This window comes from Ascaphus truei, chromosome 1, assembly GCF_040206685.1.
Source record: "Ascaphus truei isolate aAscTru1 chromosome 1, aAscTru1.hap1, whole genome shotgun sequence".
Lineage (NCBI taxonomy): Eukaryota > Metazoa > Chordata > Amphibia > Anura > Ascaphidae > Ascaphus > Ascaphus truei.
The window spans coordinates 299252082-299273837 of NC_134483.1; positions in this window are offsets into that span (position 1 = coordinate 299252082).

The following is a 21756-nucleotide window of genomic DNA, read 5'->3' on the forward strand; positions in this document are numbered from 1 at the left end:
TGGTTGGAGACAGTCCGAACCACAAGTACCGGGTCCATGGTTCTGGGCGTATACTGGGGGGACGGGGACGACTCCCATTAACCCCTGACTATACCGGGGATACGCTTATCACAATGCCTTTCTGGTCTGTGCTGAAGCAGGGCATTCTAGCAGCCAAGTGTCTTGACCTTTATTTGTGAGCCTGGTAACCCCCTCTCGGAACCACAGACTTAGAAATCGCCAGCTCATATACAGTGCATAAAATATATTTATATATATACCCTTATACACCATTTTAATAAAAAATATCACAAAATTCTTCTAAGTCCCTCGGGAAGAGTGAAAGACGCGCACGTTCATTTTCAGAGCTCCTAGACCTTCCTATAAGAAGTTAGCCAAAAAGTAGCTTCGAAAAACGCTTAGGTTAAGTTTCAGAGTTGCTTCTAATGTACCAAAGCTGGACTTAGACATAATTTCACTCTCACAACATTATGGCTGGTTGGAGACAGTCCGAACCACAAGTACCGGGTCCATGGTTCTGGGCGTATACTGGGGGGACGGGGACGACTCCCATTAACCCCTGACTATACCGGGGATACGCTTATCACAATGCCTTTCTGGTCTGTGCTGAAGCAGGGCATTCTGGCAGCCAAGTTGCTTGACCTTTATTAGTGAGCCTGGTTACCCCCTCTCGGAACCACAGACTTAGAAATCGCCAGCTCATATACAGTGCATAAAATATATTTATATATATACCCTTATACACCATTTTAATAAAAAATATCACAAAATTCTTCTAAGTTCCTCGGGAAGAGTGAAAGACGCGCACGTTCATTTTCAGAGCTCGTAGACCTTCCTATAAGAAGTTAGCCAAAAAGTAGCTTCGAAAAACGCTTAGGTTAAGTTTCAGAGTTGCTTCTAATGTACCAAAGCTGGACTTACAGTAGACATAATTTCACTCTCACAACATTATGGCTGGTTGGAGACAGTCCGAACCAGAAGTACCGGGTCCATGGTTCTGGGCGTATACTGGGGGTACTGGGACGACTCCCATTAACCCCTGACTATACCGGGGATACGCTTATCACAATGCCTTTCTGGTCTGTGCTGAAGCAGGGCATTCTGGCAGCCAAGTGGCTTGACCTTTATTAGTGAGCCTGGTTACCCCCTCTCGGAACCACAGACTTAGAAATCGCCAGCTCATATACAGTGCATAAAATATATTTATATATATACCCTTATACACCATTTTAATAAAAAATATCACAAAATTCTTCTAAGTCCCTCGGGAAGAGTGAAAGACGCGCACGTTCATTTTCAGAGCTCCTAGACCTTCCTATAAGAAGTTAGCCAAAAAGTAGCTTCGAAAAACGCTTACTTTAAGTTTCAGAGTTGCTTCTAATGTACCAAAGCTGGACTTAGACATAATTTCACTCTCACAACATTATGGCTGGTTGGAGACAGTCCGAACCACAAGTTTTGGGTCCATGGTTCTGGGCGTATACTGGGGGGACGGGGACGACTCCCATTAACCCCTGACTATACCGGGGATACGCTTATCACAATGCCTTTCTGGTCTGTGCTGAAGCAAGGCATTCTAGCAGCCAAGTGTCTTGACCTTTATTTGTGAGCCTGGTAACCCCCTCTCGGAACCACAGACTTAGAAATCGCCAGCTCATATACAGTGCATAAAATATATTTATATATATACCCTTATACACCATTTTAATAAAAAAATATCACAAAATTCTTCTAAGTCCCTCGGGAAGAGTGAAAGACGCGCACGTTCATTTTCAGAGCTCCTAGACCTTCCTATAAGAAGTTAGCCAAAAAGTAGCTTCGAAAAACGCTTAGGTTAAGTTTCAGAGTTGCTTCTAATGTACCAAAGCTGGACTTAGACATAATTTCACTCTCACAACATTATGGCTGGTTGGAGACAGTCCGAACCACAAGTACCGGGTCCATGGTTCTGGGCGTATACTGGGGGGACGGGGACGACTCCCATTAACCCCTGACTATACCGGGGATACGCTTATCACAATGCCTTTCTGGTCTGTGCTGAAGCAGGGCATTCTGGCAGCCAAGTTGCTTGACCTTTATTAGTGAGCCTGGTTACCCCCTCTCGGAACCACAGACTTAGAAATCGCCAGCTCATATACAGTGCATAAAATATATTTATATATATACCCTTATACACCATTTTAATAAAAAATATCACAAAATTCTTCTAAGTTCCTCGGGAAGAGTGAAAGACGCGCACGTTCATTTTCAGAGCTCGTAGACCTTCCTATAAGAAGTTAGCCAAAAAGTAGCTTCGAAAAACGCTTAGGTTAAGTTTCAGAGTTGCTTCTAATGTACCAAAGCTGGACTTACAGTAGACATAATTTCACTCTCACAACATTATGGCTGGTTGGAGACAGTCCGAACCACAAGTACCGGGTCCATGGTTCTGGGCGTATACTGGGGGTACTGGGACGACTCCCATTAACCCCTGACTATACCGGGGATACGCTTATCACAATGCCTTTCTGGTCTGTGCTGAAGCAGGGCATTCTGGCAGCCAAGTGGCTTGACCTTTATTAGTGAGCCTGGTTACCCCCTCTCGGAACCACAGACTTAGAAATCGCCAGCTCATATACAGTGCATAAAATATATTTATATATATACCCTTATACACCATTTTAATAAAAAATATCACAAAATTCTTCTAAGTCCCTCGGGAAGAGTGAAAGACGCGCACGTTCATTTTCAGAGCTCCTAGACCTTCCTATAAGAAGTTAGCCAAAAAGTAGCTTCGAAAAACGCTTACTTTAAGTTTCAGAGTTGCTTCTAATGTACCAAAGCTGGACTTAGACATAATTTCACTCTCACAACATTATGGCTGGTTGGAGACAGTCCGAACCACAAGTTTTGGGTCCATGGTTCTGGGCGTATACTGGGGGGACGGGGACGACTCCCATTAACCCCTGACTATACCGGGGATACGCTTATCACAATGCCTTTCTGGTCTGTGCTGAAGCAGGGCATTCTGGCAGCCAAGTTGCTTGACCTTTATTAGTGAGCCTGGTTACCCCCTCTCGGAACCACAGACTTAGAAATCGCCAGCTCATATACAGTGCATAAAATATATTTAAATATATACCCTTATACACCATTTTAATAAAAAATATCACAAAATTCTTCTAAGTTTCTCGGGAAGAGTGAAAGACGCGCATGTTCATTTTCAGAGCTCGTAGACCTTTCTATAAGAAGTTAGCCAAAAAGTAGCTTCGAAAAACGCTTAGGTTAAGTTTCAGAGTTGCTTCTAATGTACCAAAGCTGGACTTACAGTAGACATAATTTCACTCTCACAACATTATGGCTGGTTGGAGACAGTCCGAACCACAAGTACCGGGTCCATGGTTCTGGGCGTATACTGGGGGGACGGGGACGACTCCCATTAACCCCTGACTATACCGGGGATACGCTTATCACAATGCCTTTCTGGTCTGTGCTGAAGCATTGCATTCTGGCAGCCAAGTTGCTTGACCTTTATTAGTGAGCCTGGTTACCCCCTCTCGGAACCACAGACTTAGAAATCGCCAGCTCATATACAGTGCATAAAATATATTTATATATATACCCTTATACACCATTTTAATAAAAAATATCACAACATTCTTCTAAGTCCCTCGGGAAGAGTGAAAGACGCGCACATTCATTTTCAGAGGTCCTAGACCTTCCTATAAGTAGTTAGCCAAAAAGTAGCTTCGAAAAACGCTTAGGTTAAGTTTCAGAGTTGCTTCTAATGTACCAAAGCTGGACTTAGACATAATTTCACTCTCACAACATTATGGCTGGTTGGAGACAGTCCGAACCACAAGTACCGGGTCCATGGTTCTGGGCGTATACTGGGGGGACGGGGACGACTCCCATTAACCCCTGACTATACCGGGGATACGCTTATCACAATGCCTTTCTGGTCTGTGCTGAAGCAGGGCATTCTGGCAGCCAAGTTGCTTGACCTTTATTAGTGAGCCTGGTTACCCCCTCTCGGAACCACAGACTTAGAAATCGCCAGCTCATATACAGTGCATAAAATATATTTATATATATACCCTTATACACCATTTTAATAAAAAATATCACAAAATTCTTCTAAGTTCCTCGGGAAGAGTGAAAGACGCGCACGTTCATTTTCAGAGCTCGTAGACCTTCCTATAAGAAGTTAGCCAAAAAGTAGCTTCGAAAAACGCTTAGGTTAAGTTTCAGAGTTGCTTGTAATGTACCAAAGCTGGACTTACTGTAGACATAATTTCACTCTCACAACATTATGGCTGGTTGGAGACAGTCCGAACTACAAGTACCGGGTCCATGGTTCTGGGCGTATACTGGGGGGACGGGGACTACTCCCATTAACCCCTGACTATACCGGGGATACGCTTATCACAATGCCTTTCTGGTCTGTGCTGAAGCATTGCATTCTGGCAGCCAAGTTGCTTGACCTTTATTAGTGAGCCTGGTTACCCCCTCTCGGAACCACAGACTTAGAAATCGCCAGCTCATATACAGTGCATAAAATATATTTATATATATACCCTTATACACCATTTTAATAAAAAATATCACAAAATTCTTCTAAGTCCCTCGGGAAGAGTGAAAGACGCGCACGTTCATTTTCAGAGCTCCTAGATCTTCCTATAAGAAGTTAGCCAAAAAGTAGCTTCGAAAAACGCTTAGGTTAAGTTTCAGAGTTGCTTCTAATGTACCAAAGCTGGACTTAGACATTATTTCACTCTCACAACATTATGGCTGGTTGGAGACAGTCCGAACCACAAGTACCGGGTCCATGGTTCTGGGCGTATACTGGGGGGACGGGGACGACTCCCATTAACCCCTGACTATACCGGGGATACGCTTATCACAATGCCTTTCTGGTCTGTGCTGAAGCAGGGCATTCTAGCAGCCAAGTGTCTTGACCTTTATTTGTGAGCCTGGTAACCCCCTCTCGGAACCACAGACTTAGAAATCGCCAGCTCATATACAGTGCATAAAATATATTTATATATATACCCTTATACACCATTTTAATAAAAAATATCACAAAATTCTTCTAAGTCCCTCGGGAAGAGTGAAAGACGCGCACGTTCATTTTCAGAGCTCCTAGACCTTCCTATAAGAAGTTAGCCAAAAAGTAGCTTCGAAAAACGCTTAGGTTAAGTTTCAGAGTTGCTTCTAATGTACCAAAGCTGGACTTAGACATAATTTCACTCTCACAACATTATGGCTGGTTGGAGACAGTCCGAACCACAAGTACCGGGTCCATGGTTCTGGGCGTATACTGGGGGGACGGGGACGACTCCCATTAACCCCTGACTATACCGGGGATACGCTTATCACAATGCCTTTCTGGTCTGTGCTGAAGCAGGGCATTCTGGCAGCCAAGTTGCTTGACCTTTATTAGTGAGCCTGGTTACCCCCTCTCGGAACCACAGACTTAGAAATCGCCAGCTCATATACAGTGCATAAAATATATTTATATATATACCCTTATACACCATTTTAATAAAAAATATCACAAAATTCTTCTAAGTTCCTCGGGAAGAGTGAAAGACGCGCACGTTCATTTTCAGAGCTCGTAGACCTTCCTATAAGAAGTTAGCCAAAAAGTAGCTTCGAAAAACGCTTAGGTTAAGTTTCAGAGTTGCTTCTAATGTACCAAAGCTGGACTTACAGTAGACATAATTTCACTCTCACAACATTATGGCTGGTTGGAGACAGTCCGAACCACAAGTACCGGGTCCATGGTTCTGGGCGTATACTGGGGGTACTGGGACGACTCCCATTAACCCCTGACTATACCGGGGATACGCTTATCACAATGCCTTTCTGGTCTGTGCTGAAGCAGGGCATTCTGGCAGCCAAGTGGCTTGACCTTTATTAGTGAGCCTGGTTACCCCCTCTCGGAACCACAGACTTAGAAATCGCCAGCTCATATACAGTGCATAAAATATATTTATATATATACCCTTATACACCATTTTAATAAAAAATATCACAAAATTCTTCTAAGTCCCTCGGGAAGAGTGAAAGACGCGCACGTTCATTTTCAGAGCTCCTAGACCTTCCTATAAGAAGTTAGCCAAAAAGTAGCTTCGAAAAACGCTTACTTTAAGTTTCAGAGTTGCTTCTAATGTACCAAAGCTGGACTTAGACATAATTTCACTCTCACAACATTATGGCTGGTTGGAGACAGTCCGAACCACAGGTTTTGGGTCCATGGTTCTGGGCGTATACTGGGGGGACGGGGACGACTCCCATTAACCCCTGACTATACCGGGGATACGCTTATCACAATGCCTTTCTGGTCTGTGCTGAAGCAGGGCATTCTGGCAGCCAAGTTGCTTGACCTTTATTAGTGAGCCTGGTTACCCCCTCTCGGAACCACAGACTTAGAAATCGCCAGCTCATATACAGTGCATAAAATATATTTAAATATATACCCTTATACACCATTTTAATAAAAAATATCACAAAATTCTTCTAAGTTTCTCGGGAAGAGTGAAAGACGCGCATGTTCATTTTCAGAGCTCGTAGACCTTTCTATAAGAAGTTAGCCAAAAAGTAGCTTCGAAAAACGCTTAGGTTAAGTTTCAGAGTTGCTTCTAATGTACCAAAGCTGGACTTACAGTAGACATAATTTCACTCTCACAACATTATGGCTGGTTGGAGACAGTCCGAACCACAAGTACCGGGTCCATGGTTCTGGGCGTATACTGGGGGGACGGGGACGACTCCCATTAACCCCTGACTATACCGGGGATACGCTTATCACAATGCCTTTCTGGTCTGTGCTGAAGCATTGCATTCTGGCAGCCAAGTTGCTTGACCTTTATTAGTGAGCCTGGTTACCCCCTCTCGGAACCACAGACTTAGAAATCGCCAGCTCATATACAGTGCATAAAATATATTTATATATATACCCTTATACACCATTTTAATAAAAAATATCACAACATTCTTCTAAGTCCCTCGGGAAGAGTGAAAGACGCGCACATTCATTTTCAGAGGTCCTAGACCTTCCTATAAGTAGTTAGCCAAAAAGTAGCTTCGAAAAACGCTTAGGTTAAGTTTCAGAGTTGCTTCTAATGTACCAAAGCTGGACTTAGACATAATTTCACTCTCACAACATTATGGCTGGTTGGAGACAGTCCGAACCACAAGTACCGGGTCCATGGTTCTGGGCGTATACTGGGGGGACGGGGACGACTCCCATTAACCCCTGACTATACCGGGGATACGCTTATCACAATGCCTTTCTGGTCTGTGCTGAAGCAGGGCATTCTGGCAGCCAAGTTGCTTGACCTTTATTAGTGAGTCTGGTTACCCCCTCTCGGAACCACAGACTTAGAAATCGCCAGCTCATATACAGTGCATAAAATATATTTATATATATACCCTTATACACCATTTTAATAAAAAATATCACAAAATTCTTCTAAGTTCCTCGGGAAGAGTGAAAGACGCGCACGTTCATTTTCAGAGCTCGTAGACCTTCCTATAAGAAGTTAGCCAAAAAGTAGCTTCGAAAAACGCTTAGGTTAAGTTTCAGAGTTGCTTGTAATGTACCAAAGCTGGACTTACTGTAGACATAATTTCACTCTCACAACATTATGGCTGGTTGGAGACAGTCCGAACTACAAGTACCGGGTCCATGGTTCTGGGCGTATACTGGGGGGACGGGGACTACTCCCATTAACCCCTGACTATACCGGGGATACGCTTATCACAATGCCTTTCTGGTCTGTGCTGAAGCATTGCATTCTGGCAGCCAAGTTGCTTGACCTTTATTAGTGAGCCTGGTTACCCCCTCTCGGAACCACAGACTTAGAAATCGCCAGCTCAAATACAGTGCATAAAATATATTTATATATATACCCTTATACACCATTTTAATAAAAAATATCACAAAATTCTTCTAAGTTCCTCGGGAAGAGTGAAAGACGCGCACGTTCATTTTCAGAGCTCGTAGACCTTCCTATAAGAAGTTAGCCAAAAAGTAGCTTCGAAAAACGCTTAGGTTAAGTTTCAGAGTTGCTTCTAATGTACCAAAGCTGGACTTACAGTAGACATAATTTCACTCTCACAACATTATGGCTGGTTGGAGACAGTCCGAACTACAAGTACCGGGTCCATGGTTCTGGGCGTATACTGGGGGGACGGGGACGACTCCCATTAACCCCTGACTATACCGGGGATACGCTTATCACAATGCCTTTCTGGTCTGTGCTGAAGCAGGGCATTTTGGCAGCCAAGTTGCTTGACCTTTATTAGTGAGCCTGGTTACCCCCTCTAGGAACCACAGACTTAGAAATCGCCAGCTCATATACAGTGCATAAAATATATTTATATATATACCCTTATACACCATTTTAATAAAAAATATCACAAAATTCTTCTAAGTTCCTCGGGAAGAGTGAAAGACGCGCACGTTCATTTTCAGAGCTCGTAGACCTTCCTATAAGAAGTTAGCCAAAAAGTAGCTTCGAAAAACGCTTAGGTTAAGTTTCAGAGTTGCTTCTAATGTACCAAAGCTGGACTTACAGTAGACATAATTTCACTCTCACAACATTATGGCTGGTTGGAGACAGTCCGAACCACAAGTACCGGGTCCATGGTTCTGTGCGTATACTGGGGGGACGGGGACGACTCCCATTAACCCCTGACTATACCGGGGATACGCTTATCACAATGCCTTTCTGGTCTGTGCTGAAGCATTGCATTCTGGCAGCCAAGTTGCTTGACCTTTATTAGTGAGCCTGGTTACCCCCTCTCGGAACCACAGACTTAGAAATCGCCAGCTCATATACAGTGCATAAAATATATTTATATATATACCCTTATACACCATTTTAATAAAAAATATCACAAAATTCTTCTAAGTCCCTCGGGAAGAGTGAAAGACGCGCACGTTTATTTTCAGAGCTTCTAGACCTTCCTATAAGAAGTTAGCCAAAAAGTAGCTTCGAAAAACGCTTAGGTTAAGTTTCAGAGTTGCTTCTAATGTACCAAAGCTGGACTTAGACATAATTTCACTCTCACAACATTATGGCTGGTTGGAGACAGTCCGAACCACAAGTACCGGGTCCATGGTTCTGGGCGTATACTGGGGGGACGGGGACGACTCCCATTAACCCCTGACTATGCCGGGGATACGCTTATCACAATGCCTTTCTGGTCTGTGCTGAAGCAGGGCATTCTGGCAGCCAAGTGGCTTGACCTTTATTAGTGAGCCTGGTAACCCCCTCTCGGAACCACAGACTTAGAAATCGCCAGCTCATATACAGTGCATAAAATATATTTATATATATACCCTTATACACCATTTTAATAAAAAATATCACAAAATTCTTCTAAGTTCCTCGGGAAGAGTGAAAGACGCGCACGTTCATTTTCAGAGCTCGTAGACCTTCCTATAAGAAGTTAGCCAAAAAGTAGCTTCGAAAAACGCTTAGGTTAAGTTTCAGAGTTGCTTCTAATGTACCGAAGCTGGACTTAGACATAATTTCACTCTCACAACATTATGGCTGGTTGGAGACAGTCCGAACCACAAGTACCGGGTCCATGGTTCTGGGCATATACTGGGGGGTAGGGGACGACTCCCATTAACCCCTGACTATACCGGGGATACGCTTATCACAATGCCTTTCTGGTCTGTGCTGAAGCAGGGCATTCTAGCAGCCAAATGTCTTGACCTTTATTTGTGAGCCTGGTAACCCCCTCTCGGAACCACAGACTTAGAAATCGCAAACTCATATACAGTGCATAAAATATATTTATATATATACCCTTATACACCATTTTAATAAAAAATATCACAAAATTCTTCTAAGTCCCTCGGGAAGAGTGAAAGACGCGCACGTTCATTTTCAGAGCTCCTAGACCTTCCTATAAGAAGTTAGCCAAAAAGTAGCTTCGAAAAACGCTTAGGTTACAGTAAGTTTCAGAGTTGCTACTAATGTACCAAAGCTGGACTTAGACATAATTTCACTCTCACAACATTATGGCTGGTTGGAGACAGTCCGAACCACAAGTACCGGGTCCATGGTTCTGGGCGTATACTGGGGGGACGGGGACGACTCCCATTAACCCCTGACTATACCGGGGATACGCTTATCACAATGCCTTTCTGGTCTGTGCTGAAGCAGGGCATTCTGGCAGCCAAGTGGCTTGACCTTTATTAGTGAGCCTGGTAACCCCCTCTCGGAACCACAGACTTAGAAATCGCCAGCTCATATACAGTGCATAAAATATATTTATATATATACCCTTATACACCATTTTAATAAAAAATATCACAAAATTCTTCTAAGTCCCTCGGGAAGAGTGAAAGACGCGCACGTTCATTTTCAGAGCTCCTAGACCTTCCTATAAGATGTTAGCCAAAAAGTAGCTTCGAAAAACGCTTAGGTTAAGTTTCAGAGTTGCTTGTAATGTACCAAAGCTGGACTTACTGTAGACATAATTTCACTCTCACAACATTATGGCTGGTTGGAGACAGTCCGAACTACAAGTACCGGGTCCATGGTTCTGGGCGTATACTGGGGGGACGGGGACTACTCCCATTAACCCCTGACTATACCGGGGATACGCTTATCACAATGCCTTTCTGGTCTGTGCTGAAGCATTGCATTCTGGCAGCCAAGTTGCTTGACCTTTATTAGTGAGCCTGGTTACCCCCTCTCGGAACCACAGACTTAGAAATCGCCAGCTCAAATACAGTGCATAAAATATATTTATATATATACCCTTATACACCATTTTAATAAAAAATATCACAAAATTCTTCTAAGTTCCTCGGGAAGAGTGAAAGACGCGCACGTTCATTTTCAGAGCTCGTAGACCTTCCTATAAGAAGTTAGCCAAAAAGTAGCTTCGAAAAACGCTTAGGTTAAGTTTCAGAGTTGCTTCTAATGTACCAAAGCTGGACTTACAGTAGACATAATTTCACTCTCACAACATTATGGCTGGTTGGAGACAGTCCGAACTACAAGTACCGGGTCCATGGTTCTGGGCGTATACTGGGGGGACGGGGACGACTCCCATTAACCCCTGACTATACCGGGGATACGCTTATCACAATGCCTTTCTGGTCTGTGCTGAAGCAGGGCATTCTGGCAGCCAAGTTGCTTGACCTTTATTAGTGAGCCTGGTTACCCCCTCTAGGAACCACAGACTTAGAAATCGCCAGCTCATATACAGTGCATAAAATATATTTATATATATACCCTTATACACCATTTTAATAAAAAATATCACAAAATTCTTCTAAGTTCCTCGGGAAGAGTGAAAGACGCGCACGTTCATTTTCAGAGCTCGTAGACCTTCCTATAAGAAGTTAGCCAAAAAGTAGCTTCGAAAAACGCTTAGGTTAAGTTTCAGAGTTGCTTCTAATGTACCAAAGCTGGACTTACAGTAGACATAATTTCACTCTCACAACATTATGGCTGGTTGGAGACAGTCCGAACCACAAGTACCGGGTCCATGGTTCTGTGCGTATACTGGGGGGACGGGGACGACTCCCATTAACCCCTGACTATACCGGGGATACGCTTATCACAATGCCTTTCTGGTCTGTGCTGAAGCATTGCATTCTGGCAGCCAAGTTGCTTGACCTTTATTAGTGAGCCTGGTTACCCCCTCTCGGAACCACAGACTTAGAAATCGCCAGCTCATATACAGTGCATAAAATATATTTATATATATACCCTTATACACCATTTTAATAAAAAATATCACAAAATTCTTCTAAGTCCCTCGGGAAGAGTGAAAGACGCGCACGTTTATTTTCAGAGCTTCTAGACCTTCCTATAAGAAGTTAGCCAAAAAGTAGCTTCGAAAAACGCTTAGGTTAAGTTTCAGAGTTGCTTCTAATGTACCAAAGCTGGACTTAGACATAATTTCACTCTCACAACATTATGGCTGGTTGGAGACAGTCCGAACCACAAGTACCGGGTCCATGGTTCTGGGCGTATACTGGGGGGACGGGGACGACTCCCATTAACCCCTGACTATGCCGGGGATACGCTTATCACAATGCCTTTCTGGTCTGTGCTGAAGCAGGGCATTCTGGCAGCCAAGTGGCTTGACCTTTATTAGTGAGCCTGGTAACCCCCTCTCGGAACCACAGACTTAGAAATCGCCAGCTCATATACAGTGCATAAAATATATTTATATATATACCCTTATACACCATTTTAATAAAAAATATCACAAAATTCTTCTAAGTTCCTCGGGAAGAGTGAAAGACGCGCACGTTCATTTTCAGAGCTCGTAGACCTTCCTATAAGAAGTTAGCCAAAAAGTAGCTTCGAAAAACGCTTAGGTTAAGTTTCAGAGTTGCTTCTAATGTACCGAAGCTGGACTTAGACATAATTTCACTCTCACAACATTATGGCTGGTTGGAGACAGTCCGAACCACAAGTACCGGGTCCATGGTTCTGGGCATATACTGGGGGGTAGGGGACGACTCCCATTAACCCCTGACTATACCGGGGATACGCTTATCACAATGCCTTTCTGGTCTGTGCTGAAGCAGGGCATTCTAGCAGCCAAATGTCTTGACCTTTATTTGTGAGCCTGGTAACCCCCTCTCGGAACCACAGACTTAGAAATCGCAAACTCATATACAGTGCATAAAATATATTTATATATATACCCTTATACACCATTTTAATAAAAAATATCACAAAATTCTTCTAAGTCCCTCGGGAAGAGTGAAAGACGCGCACGTTCATTTTCAGAGCTCCTAGACCTTCCTATAAGAAGTTAGCCAAAAAGTAGCTTCGAAAAACGCTTAGGTTACAGTAAGTTTCAGAGTTGCTACTAATGTACCAAAGCTGGACTTAGACATAATTTCACTCTCACAACATTATGGCTGGTTGGAGACAGTCCGAACCACAAGTACCGGGTCCATGGTTCTGGGCGTATACTGGGGGGACGGGGACGACTCCCATTAACCCCTGACTATACCGGGGATACGCTTATCACAATGCCTTTCTGGTCTGTGCTGAAGCAGGGCATTCTGGCAGCCAAGTGGCTTGACCTTTATTAGTGAGCCTGGTAACCCCCTCTCGGAACCACAGACTTAGAAATCGCCAGCTCATATACAGTGCATAAAATATATTTATATATATACCCTTATACACCATTTTAATAAAAAATATCACAAAATTCTTCTAAGTCCCTCGGGAAGAGTGAAAGACGCGCACGTTCATTTTCAGAGCTCCTAGACCTTCCTATAAGAAGTTAGCCAAAAAGTAGCTTCGAAAAACGCTTAGGTTAAGTTTCAGAGTTGCTTCTAATGTACCAAAGCTGGACTTAGACATAATTTCACTCTCACAACATTATGGCTGGTTGGAGACAGTCCGAACCACAAGTACCGGGTCCATGGTTCTGGGCATATACTGGGGGGTAGGGGACGACTCCCATTAACCCCTGACTATACCGGGGATACGCTTATCACAATGCCTTTCTGGTCTGTGCTGAAGCAGGGCATTCTAGCAGCCAAATGTCTTGACCTTTATTTGTGAGCCTGGTAACCCCCTCTCGGAACCACAGACTTAGAAATCGCAAACTCATATACAGTGCATAAAATATATTTATATATATACCCTTATACACCATTTTAATAAAAAATATCACAACATTCTTCTAAGTCCCTCGGGAAGAGTGAAAGACGCGCACATTCATTTTCAGAGGTCCTAGACCTTCCTATAAGTAGTTAGCCAAAAAGTAGCTTCGAAAAACGCTTAGGTTAAGTTTCAGAGTTGCTTCTAATGTACCAAAGCTGGACTTAGACATAATTTCACTCTCACAACATTATGGCTGGTTGGAGACAGTCCGAACTACAAGTACCGGGTCCATGGTTCTGGGCGTATACTGGGGGGACGGGGACGACTCCCATTAACCCCTGACTATACCGGGGATACGCTTATCACAATGCCTTTCTGGTCTGTGCTGAAGCAGGGCATTCTGGCAGCCAAGTTGCTTGACCTTTATTAGTGAGCCTGGTTACCCCCTCTAGGAACCACAGACTTAGAAATCGCCAGCTCATATACAGTGCATAAAATATATTTATATATATACCCTTATACACCATTTTAATAAAAAATATCACAAAATTCTTCTAAGTTCCTCGGGAAGAGTGAAAGACGCGCACGTTCATTTTCAGAGCTCGTAGACCTTCCTATAAGAAGTTAGCCAAAAAGTAGCTTCGAAAAACGCTTAGGTTAAGTTTCAGAGTTGCTTCTAATGTACCAAAGCTGGACTTACAGTAGACATAATTTCACTCTCACAACATTATGGCTGGTTGGAGACAGTCCGAACCACAAGTACCGGGTCCATGGTTCTGTGCGTATACTGGGGGGACGGGGACGACTCCCATTAACCCCTGACTATACCGGGGATACGCTTATCACAATGCCTTTCTGGTCTGTGCTGAAGCATTGCATTCTGGCAGCCAAGTTGCTTGACCTTTATTAGTGAGCCTGGTTACCCCCTCTCGGAACCACAGACTTAGAAATCGCCAGCTCATATACAGTGCATAAAATATATTTATATATATATACCCTTATACACCATTTTAATAAAAAATATCACAAAATTCTTCTAAGTCCCTCGGGAAGAGTGAAAGACGCGCACGTTCATTTTCAGAGCTTCTAGACCTTCCTATAAGAAGTTAGCCAAAAAGTAGCTTCGAAAAACGCTTAGGTTAAGTTTCAGAGTTGCTTCTAATGTACCAAAGCTGGACTTAGACATAATTTCACTCTCACAACATTATGGCTGGTTGGAGACAGTCCGAACCACAAGTACCGGGTCCATGGTTCTGTGCGTATACTGGGGGGACGGGGACGACTCCCATTAACCCCTGACTATGCCGGGGATACGCTTATCACAATGCCTTTCTGGTCTGTGCTGAAGCAGGGCATTCTGGCAGCCAAGTGGCTTGACCTTTATTAGTGAGCCTGGTAACCCCCTCTCGGAACCACAGACTTAGAAATCGCCAGCTCATATACAGTGCATAAAATATATTTATATATATACCCTTATACACCATTTTAATAAAAAATATCACAAAATTCTTCTAAGTTCCTCGGGAAGAGTGAAAGACGCGCACGTTCATTTTCAGAGCTCGTAGACCTTCCTATAAGAAGTTAGCCAAAAAGTAGCTTCGAAAAACGCTTAGGTTAAGTTTCAGAGTTGCTTCTAATGTACCGAAGCTGGACTTAGACATAATTTCACTCTCACAACATTATGGCTGGTTGGAGACAGTCCGAACCACAAGTACCGGGTCCATGGTTCTGGGCATATACTGGGGGGTAGGGGACGACTCCCATTAACCCCTGACTATACCGGGGATACGCTTATCACAATGCCTTTCTGGTCTGTGCTGAAGCAGGGCATTCTAGCAGCCAAATGTCTTGACCTTTATTTGTGAGCCTGGTAACCCCCTCTCGGAACCACAGACTTAGAAATCGCAAACTCATATACAGTGCATAAAATATATTTATATATATACCCTTATACACCATTTTAATAAAAAATATCACAAAATTCTTCTAAGTCCCTCGGGAAGAGTGAAAGACGCGCACGTTCATTTTCAGAGCTCCTAGACCTTCCTATAAGAAGTTAGCCAAAAAGTAGCTTCGAAAAACGCTTAGGTTAAGTTTCAGAGTTGCTACTAATGTACCAAAGCTGGACTTAGACATAATTTCACTCTCACAACATTATGGCTGGTTGGAGACAGTCCGAACCACAAGTACCGGGTCCATGGTTCTGGGCGTATACTGGGGGGACGGGGACGACTCCCATTAACCCCTGACTATACCGGGGATACGCTTATCACAATGCCTTTCTGGTCTGTGCTGAAGCAGGGCATTCTGGCAGCCAAGTGGCTTGACCTTTATTAGTGAGCCTGGTAACCCCCTCTCGGAACCACAGACTTAGAAATCGCCAGCTCATATACAGTGCATAAAATATATTTATATATATACCCTTATACACCATTTTAATAAAAAATATCACAAAATTCTTCTAAGTCCCTCGGGAAGAGTGAAAGACGCGCACGTTCATTTTCAGAGCTCCTAGACCTTCCTATAAGATGTTAGCCAAAAAGTAGCTTCGAAAAACGCTTAGGTTAAGTTTCAGAGTTGCTTCTAATGTACCGAAGCTGGACTTAGACATAATTTCACTCTCACAACATTATGGCTGGTTGGAGACAGTCCGAACCACAAGTACCGGGTCCATGGTTCTGGGCATATACTGGGGGGACAGGGACGACTCCCATTAACCCCTGACTATACCGGGGATACGCTTATCACAATGCCTTTCTGGTCTGTGCTGAAGCAGGGCATTCTAGCAGCCAAGTGTCTTGACCTTTATTAGTGAGCCTGGTTACCCCCTCTCGGAACCACAGACTTAGAAATCGCCAGCTCATATACAGTGCATAAAATATATTTATATATATACCCTTATACACCATTTTAATAAAAAATATCACAAAATTCTTCTAAGTCCCTCGGGAAGAGTGAAAGACGCGCACGTTCATTTTCAGAGCTTCTAGACCTTCCTATAAGAAGTTAGCCAAAAAGTAGCTTCGAAAAACGCTTAGGTTAAGTTTCAGAGTTGCTTCTAATGTACCAAAGCTGGACTTAGACATAATTTCACTCTCACAACATTATGGCTGGTTGGAGACAGTCCGAACCACAAGTACCGGGTCCATGGTTCTGGGCATATACTGGGGGATAGGGGACGACTCCCATTAACCCCTGACTATACCGGGGATACGCTTATCACAATGCCTTTCTGGTCTGTGCTGAAGCAGGGCATTCTAGCAGCCAAATGTCTTGACCTTTATTTGTGAGCCTGGTAACCCCCTCTCGGAACCACAGACTTAGAAATCGCAAACTCATATACAGTGCATAAAATATATTTATATATATACCCTTATACACCATTTTAATAAAAAATATCACAAAATTCTTCTAAGTCCCTCGGGAAGAGTGAAAGACGCGCACGTTCATTTTCAGAGCTCCTAGACCTTCCTATAAGAAGTTAGCCAAAAAGTAGCTTCGAAAAACGCTTAGGTTACAGTAAGTTTCAGAGTTGCTACTAATGTACCAAAGCTGGACTTAGACATAATTTCACTCTCACAACATTATGGCTGGTTGGAGACAGTCCGAACCACAAGTACCGGGTCCATGGTTCTGGGCGTATACTGGGGGGACGGGGACGACTCCCATTAACCCCTGACTATACCGGGGATACGCTTATCACAATGCCTTTCTGGTCTGTGCTGAAGCAGGGCATTCTGGCAGCCAAGTGGCTTGACCTTTATTAGTGAGCCTGGTAACCCCCTCTCGGAACCACAGACTTAGAAATCGCCAGCTCATATACAGTGCATAAAATATATTTATATATATACCCTTATACACCATTTTAATAAAAAATATCACAAAATTCTTCTAAGTCCCTCGGGAAGAGTGAAAGACGCGCACGTTCATTTTCAGAGCTCCTAGACCTTCCTATAAGAAGTTAGCCAAAAAGTAGCTTCGAAAAACGCTTAGGTTAAGTTTCAGAGTTGCTTCTAATGTACCAAAGCTGGACTTAGACATAATTTCACTCTCACAACATTATGGCTGGTTGGAGACAGTCCGAACCACAAGTACCGGGTCCATGGTTCTGGGCATATACTGGGGGGTAGGGGACGACTCCCATTAACCCCTGACTATACCGGGGATACGCTTATCACAATGCCTTTCTGGTCTGTGCTGAAGCAGGGCATTCTAGCAGCCAAATGTCTTGACCTTTATTTGTGAGCCTGGTAACCCCCTCTCGGAACCACAGACTTAGAAATCGCAAACTCATATACAGTGCATAAAATATATTTATATATATACCCTTATACACCATTTTAATAAAAAATATCACAACATTCTTCTAAGTCCCTCGGGAAGAGTGAAAGACGCGCACATTCATTTTCAGAGGTCCTAGACCTTCCTATAAGTAGTTAGCCAAAAAGTAGCTTCGAAAAACGCTTAGGTTAAGTTTCAGAGTTGCTTCTAATGTACCAAAGCTGGACTTAGACATAATTTCACTCTCACAACATTATGGCTGGTTGGAGACAGTCCGAACTACAAGTACCGGGTCCATGGTTCTGGGCGTATACTGGGGGGACGGGGACGACTCCCATTAACCCCTGACTATACCGGGGATACGCTTATCACAATGCCTTTCTGGTCTGTGCTGAAGCAGGGCATTCTGGCAGCCAAGTTGCTTGACCTTTATTAGTGAGCCTGGTTACCCCCTCTAGGAACCACAGACTTAGAAATCGCCAGCTCATATACAGTGCATAAAATATATTTATATATATACCCTTATACACCATTTTAATAAAAAATATCACAAAATTCTTCTAAGTTCCTCGGGAAGAGTGAAAGACGCGCACGTTCATTTTCAGAGCTCGTAGACCTTCCTATAAGAAGTTAGCCAAAAAGTAGCTTCGAAAAACGCTTAGGTTAAGTTTCAGAGTTGCTTCTAATGTACCAAAGCTGGACTTACAGTAGACATAATTTCACTCTCACAACATTATGGCTGGTTGGAGACAGTCCGAACCACAAGTACCGGGTCCATGGTTCTGTGCGTATACTGGGGGGACGGGGACGACTCCCATTAACCCCTGACTATACCGGGGATACGCTTATCACAATGCCTTTCTGGTCTGTGCTGAAGCATTGCATTCTGGCAGCCAAGTTGCTTGACCTTTATTAGTGAGCCTGGTTACCCCCTCTCGGAACCACAGACTTAGAAATCGCCAGCTCATATACAGTGCATAAAATATATTTATATATATATACCCTTATACACCATTTTAATAAAAAATATCACAAAATTCTTCTAAGTCCCTCGGGAAGAGTGAAAGACGCGCACGTTCATTTTCAGAGCTTCTAGACCTTCCTATAAGAAGTTAGCCAAAAAGTAGCTTCGAAAAACGCTTAGGTTAAGTTTCAGAGTTGCTTCTAATGTACCAAAGCTGGACTTAGACATAATTTCACTCTCACAACATTATGGCTGGTTGGAGACAGTCCGAACCACAAGTACCGGGTCCATGGTTCTGTGCGTATACTGGGGGGACGGGGACGACTCCCATTAACCCCTGACTATGCCGGGGATACGCTTATCACAATGCCTTTCTGGTCTGTGCTGAAGCAGGGCATTCTGGCAGCCAAGTGGCTTGACCTTTATTAGTGAGCCTGGTAACCCCCTCTCGGAACCACAGACTTAGAAATCGCCAGCTCATATACAGTGCATAAAATATATTTATATATATACCCTTATACACCATTTTAATAAAAAATATCACAAAATTCTTCTAAGTTCCTCGGGAAGAGTGAAAGACGCGCACGTTCATTTTCAGAGCTCGTAGACCTTCCTATAAGAAGTTAGCCAAAAAGTAGCTTCGAAAAACGCTTAGGTTAAGTTTCAGAGTTGCTTCTAATGTACCGAAGCTGGACTTAGACATAATTTCACTCTCACAACATTATGGCTGGTTGGAGACAGTCCGAACCACAAGTACCGGGTCCATGGTTCTGGGCATATACTGGGGGGTAGGGGACGACTCCCATTAACCCCTGACTATACCGGGGATACGCTTATCACAATGCCTTTCTGGTCTGTGCTGAAGCAGGGCATTCTAGCAGCCAAATGTCTTGACCTTTATTTGTGAGCCTGGTAACCCCCTCTCGGAACCACAGACTTAGAAATCGCAAACTCATATACAGTGCATAAAATATATTTATATATATACCCTTATACACCATTTTAATAAAAAATATCACAAAATTCTTCTAAGTCCCTCGGGAAGAGTGAAAGACGCGCACGTTCATTTTCAGAGCTCCTAGACCTTCCTATAAGAAGTTAGCCAAAAAGTAGCTTCGAAAAACGCTTAGGTTAAGTTTCAGAGTTGCTACTAATGTACCAAAGCTGGACTTAGACATAATTTCACTCTCACAACATTATGGCTGGTTGGAGACAGTCCGAACCACAAGTACCGGGTCCATGGTTCTGGGCGTATACTGGGGGGACGGGGACGACTCCCATTAACCCCTGACTATACCGGGGATACGCTTATCACAATGCCTTTCTGGTCTGTGCTGAAGCAGGGCATTCTGGCAGCCAAGTGGCTTGACCTTTATTAGTGAGCCTGGTAACCCCCTCTCGGAACCACAGACTTAGAAATCGCCAGCTCATATACAGTGCATAAAATATATTTATATATATACCCTTATACACCATTTTAATAAAAAATATCACAAAATTCTTCTAAGTCCCTCGGGAAGAGTGAAAGACGCGCACGTTCATTTTCAGAGCTCCTAGACCTTCCTATAAGATGTTAGCCAAAAAGTAGCTTCGAAAAACGCTTAGGTTAAGTTTCAGAGTTGCTTCTAATGTACCGAAGCTGGACTTAGACATAATTTCACTCTCACAACATTATGGCTGGTTGGAGACAGTCCGAACCACAAGTACCGGGTCCATGGTTCTGGGCATATACTGGGGGGACAGGGACGACTCCCATTAACCCCTGACTATACCGGGGATACGCTTATCACAATGCCTTTCTGGTCTGTGCTGAAGCAGGGCATTCTAGCAGCCAAGTGTCTTGACCTTTATTAGTGAGCCTGGTTACCCCCTCTCGGAACCACAGACTTAGAAATCGCCAGCTCATATACAGTGCATAAAATATATTTATATATATACCCTTATACACCATTTTAATAAAAAATATCACAAAATTCTTCTAAGTCCCTCGGGAAGAGTGAAAGACGCGCACGTTCATTTTCAGAGCTTCTAGACCTTCCTATAAGAAGTTAGCCAAAAAGTAGCTTCGAAAAACGCTTAGGTTAAGTTTCAGAGTTGCTTCTAATGTACCAAAGCTGGACTTAGACATAATTTCACTCTCACAACATTATGGCTGGTTGGAGACAGTCCGAACCACAAGTACCGGGTCCATGGTTCTGGGCATATACTGGGGGATAGGGGACGACTCCCATTAACCCCTGACTATACCGGGGATACGCTTATCACAATGCCTTTCTGGTCTGTGCTGAAGCAGGGCATTCTAGCAGCCAAATGTCTTGACCTTTATTTGTGAGCCTGGTAACCCCCTCTCGGAACCACAGACTTAGAAATCGCAAACTCATATACAGTGCATAAAATATATTTATATATATACCCTTATACACCATTTTAATAAAAAATATCACAAAATTCTTCTAAGTCCCTCGGGAAGAGTGAAAGACGCGCACGTTCATTTTCAGAGCTCCTAGACCTTCCTATAAGAAGTTAGCCAAAAAGTAGCTTCGAAAAACGCTTAGGTTAAGTTTCAGAGTTGCTACTAATGTACCAAAGCTGGACTTAGACATAATTTCACTCTCACAACATTATGGCTGGTTGGAGACAGTCCGAACCACAAGTACCGGGTCCATGGTTCTGGGCGTATACTGGGGGGACGGGGACGACTCCCATTAACCCCTGACTATACCGGGGATACGCTTATCACAATGCCTTTCTGGTCTGTGCTGAAGCAGGGCATTCTGGCAGCCAAGTGGCTTGACCTTTATTAGTGAGCCTGGTAACCCCCTCTCGGAACCACAGACTTAGAAATCGCCAGCTCATATACAGTGCATAAAATATATTTATATATATACCCTTATACACCATTTTAATAAAAAATATCAC